This window comes from Fragaria vesca, linkage group LG5 (assembly GCF_000184155.1).
Source record: "Fragaria vesca subsp. vesca linkage group LG5, FraVesHawaii_1.0, whole genome shotgun sequence".
Classification (NCBI taxonomy): domain Eukaryota; kingdom Viridiplantae; phylum Streptophyta; class Magnoliopsida; order Rosales; family Rosaceae; genus Fragaria; species Fragaria vesca.
This window is the reverse complement of record NC_020495.1, coordinates 23,112,600-23,117,186: the sequence shown is the minus strand read 5'-3', so window position 1 is coordinate 23,117,186 and position 4,587 is coordinate 23,112,600.

Here is a 4,587-nt window from a genome sequence, read left to right as displayed (position 1 = left end):
GTTCAAAGCAATAAAGCACATGTTAATAGGTAAAAAACTCTTAACACGATTTGTATTCATTGGATTAACATTTTAATAGTATAAATATTATTTCATCCCATTAATGTTAATATTTTAAGACTAATTAAGTAATTTTTGAAAGTCAACACTCAATTTAAATTTATTCTAAAAATATTCTATGATAATCAATGCTATTAAAAAAAAATTGTTAAAGAAGGCTAATTAAAATTTTTAAAAAAATTGATAGATTTAAGGGATATAAATTTATGATGACTGCATTTATTGAAACATTATGTGATTTCCTAATTAGCTACCAATTTTGGAAAATTTTTGGAAATTTGGAAAATTTTCAACCCTTCCGCCAAAAATTTGGAAAATTTTCAAACCAATTTATTTTGAAAATTTCAAAGCCTCTTTTTATATTTATACCCTCACCCTCTCTCTCTCTTCCACTTCATGTTCCTCCCTCTTCCTCGTTATCTCTCTGCCTAACTTCTTCTTCAACCAGCCACCTCCCTCTTCCTCCGCTCCTCCCGTTCTTTCTCTCTCTTCCCTTTCTCCTTCCTCGTCTCTCTCCTCTCCTTTCACAGTGACTGCTTCAATTTCCCAAACCATCCCTCACCTTCATCTCTACTTCAATCCCAAAACCCCACACCAAAAATCTAACCATGCCTCTCTTTCTCTCTCACCTATAATCAACACACCACCCCCTTCTCAATCTCACTTCAATTCTCATCACCACCACCATGTCATTCGCCTCCTCCATCACCACCACGGCGCCGCTTCTCCTCCCTCGCCAGGGGAGCGACCGCCGCGACTCCTCGTCGGACCTCGGCTCCCCGACAACGCGGCCGGCGACGCTCGCGATGCTCCTTGGCCGGGCCACAGGGCGTCGCAGCCCGTCCATGCTAGTGAGGGAGACGGTGACGCGTGAGCTAGGCGAGCGCCGCACCGACTGGGGGTACTCGAAGCCGGTGGTGGCGCTGGACATGATGTGGAACACGGTGTTCGTGGTGGTCTCGGTGGTGATGTGGTGGTCTCGGTGGAGATGCTGATTTTGACCAGGGACAAGCGGCCGAACACGCCTATCTGGTTGTGGATCTGAGGCTACGCGCTGCAGTGCTTTGTCCACGTTTGGTGTGGTGGTGTGGGAATAAAAGAACAAAAAGGAAAAAGAAACTCAAAGAAAAATAAACTCAAAAAAGAAACTAAAATGTTTTGATTAATTTCATTTCATTCAAAAGTAAATTAATTAAAACAATTTTTTTTTAAATATTGTAAACATGATGGTGACGATTAATAATATACGTCGCTTAAGCTGTTCAGCGACGAAAACAATTTGTAGCCTAAGGAAATTATTTTGTCGCATTAAATCTAGCGACGAAAATAGGCTTGTCGCTAAACCAAAAAATTTTGTCGCTTAACAGTAAAACGACAGAAAAACATACGTCGATGAACAACTTAAGCGACGAAAATTTTTCGTCACTTAAGTGCATTATTCATCGCTTAGGTATGTGGCGACAAAAACAACACATGTCGCTTGTTTCGTTTTCTTAAGCGACGGATTTTATGTTTTTGTCGCTTAAGTACCTATGAGACGCGTCATATGCGACGAATCTTAAGCGACGCCGGTTTCGTCGCTTAAGTCAGAAGGCGAGAAAAATTGGTACTTAACGGACGATTTTTTCCCGTCGTTTAAGCATTTATTTCTACTAGTGATTCATCCCACTTTAAGTGGAGCAGTTCAAGTGAAACATCTTCTATTTTCTGATCCTCAGTGCAGATGAACTGGTGAAAGGCTAGTATTGATAAGTGGATGATGACCAAAGCCTTTTTGAACTAATTAGGTCGATCAATAATCATGTTAGTCCTTTTTTTTATTTTATCAAAAACACCCCTCGACTCCTAATTTTCATAAGCCGTGTCCAAACCTCAGTTCTCCATCCAATTCTTCGGTGAAGTGATGATGTGGTGTCAAGAAAAAAGTCAAATTCTGAAAATAACATTTCTGACCATTTTCCCTCCATATCGATACACATGTCTGTCTGTTCACATCATAACCCCTAACTTTAGTGATTTTGGTGGGATTGATACAACTTGTCTATTTCACCATTTTTCTGTGGGCCCAACGACTTCAAATTTGGTTTTCTTCTTAATGTTACGTCATCACATGACAAAGGAATTGGATGAAAAACAGATGTTTGGACACAGCTGATGAAAATTGGAAGTTAAGGGGTGGTTTTGATGAAATTGAAAGAAAATGGACTAACATGATGATCGACCTAAAGTTGATAGGGGTAAACTGAAATTAGTCCAAACTTTTACTATGAGAAAACAAGCGTGTGAAAGATAGAGTTGGAAAAACATAGATTGGGGTTGTGGCTTGTCCAGCGATGCACCAACGTTAACGCTGGCTTCCTGCCTCGTCAATGAGTTGTGGGTGTTGCTAGACTAGTTCTTGAGGCTTAGGGTTTCTCTAGTTTTAGATGGTATCGGTTGAGCAAGCTTCTCATCTCTCTCTCTCTCTCTCTCTCTCTCTCTCTCTCTCTCTCTCTCTCTCTCACATACGGTGATGCAGCCGTTGGTGATGGGTGCTCATCCAAGGAATAAGGGGGAAGGTGGTTAATGGCCCAATCGTGGCAGCAGCATGCCATAGATTGCGCTGGTTTCGTTTCTGAGGCGTGTGGCTAGGTGAAGTATGATGTGGTTGAAGTGGATTCTCGTACCGATGGGAGGGCAGACTAGCTTATATTGAATTTGGGAAGGATTTGAACCCTGGGTTGGTGATGAATTTAGCTAATTAAGGAGAATGGTGGTGGCTTGAGATCCCAATCTTATTGTGGTTACGGGATATGGTGGCCACCTAATTATTGTTGAGTGTTCTAGTTGTGTGGGGTCACGGCTTTAGCAGTCGATCCAATCAGAAACAAATAGGTGGAAGACAACATAGCTTGAGCATCTTTTGTGGGACGAACCCGTTTGCCTAAAATCATGGTGGTTTACCTGGCGGTTTGTTGTCAATGGCGTGGAAAATGAAAGTGGTACATCTTAGCCTATTACTTTGTTTTATTAGATTTTTATGTTTTAGTTTTTCGTTAGGATTGAGCAAGACTTGGCATGTCGGATTCGTGGTTGTGTCATTATTATGGGTTATCTTCAAGGACTAGTCATTGTCGGTGAGCCGTAACCTGATTGGTTAGGTAGATTAACAAACAGATCATGGGTTCAAACCTCACATACATATATAAGGGTCGGTGAATTATTTAATAAAAAAAAATTAAAAATAAATCGATGTTTCTTATCTTTAATGTTAAGGGAGATGCCCCTACATATATACTAAGAATGGGATTATCTTTTCTTGATGTTGACTATAAGGATGTATTAGAACTCATGGGATAAGTTGATTATCTATAGCCCAAAAATGGTGATTCATATGGTTAGAATTGAGCCCCTATAAGTTCATAATACATGTAACCGCTGTGAGTATGTTATGAATACAGATATCTAAACTTCAAAACCAGTTAGTAAACCCTAAATACAGATATCTATTATGTCAACTCGAATTTTTGTTAGGGTATAAAGATGCGAGCCTAAGGAGTTGGAGAAGATGATTTGAGCGTCTTGGTTCTTTCTTTTTGGTCTCTTTACTCTCCTTTTTACGTTCTCTTGGTCTGTGTTCTTCTGCGTTTTTGTCTTCTATCGTCTCTTCTTTTTTTTTTCCAACTTTTCATCATACATATTAATTTGGTTTTTAAGATCTTAGATTCTGATTTTTCCTTCTTTTCTTTTAATTTTATTTGTTATGAAATTAGTTAATGCCACGTCATGTGCCACGTTAGTTTTTGTAAGTTGACATCATATTTACAATTGATCTAGACCGTTGAATTTTTTAAAATCTAATGGCTAGAAAACGGTGTCAAATTTTGTGTTAAATCTAATGTCCCTTGAACCGGACCCAAATTAATAATAACCTGAGTTTTGTAATTGAATGTTGTGTATATAAGGTGTAAAGTTTAAGCCTCTAATTGTCGAAGGAGATGAGAAATTGAAGATTTGGAATGCTGAGGCATGCCCACCCATTCAAGACTTGCACTTCGATTCCTACTTTAATTGTTTTTGGTTTTGTAATTGGGGAGAGAGAGGGAGAGGAGGATCAAGTTTCAGTCTAATTGAATAGTTGGGAAAGAGGATGACCGAAGGAGGAGAGGTTTTGACCGAACAAAATATTGACTGGACTAAGAAGCACTAATCTCTTTAGCTCAATCCCATAGACCCATTCCCTTATCGGTGTTTCTTTGCCTGAAGCCTCAAAATCAATGACCCGTTCTAATGCAAAAGATAGCTGTGAACAAAATGATACCATAGTAGAAGAATCTGTGTCAAAGAAATCATGTCTCTGAAAAGGGGATATAAAACTTCTTGCTAGCACTTGGTTACGGGTGTATAACTCTCAGTAGCTGGGTAGCGATGTAACTCGATTTAGATTTAGTTTTGATCGTCTTCCCTCTCGAAAAAATTGATTTGCTCTAGACCAAGAAAGAAAATTATTTGACATAAATGGTTCATGTTTTCTTGGGTTTTTTTTTT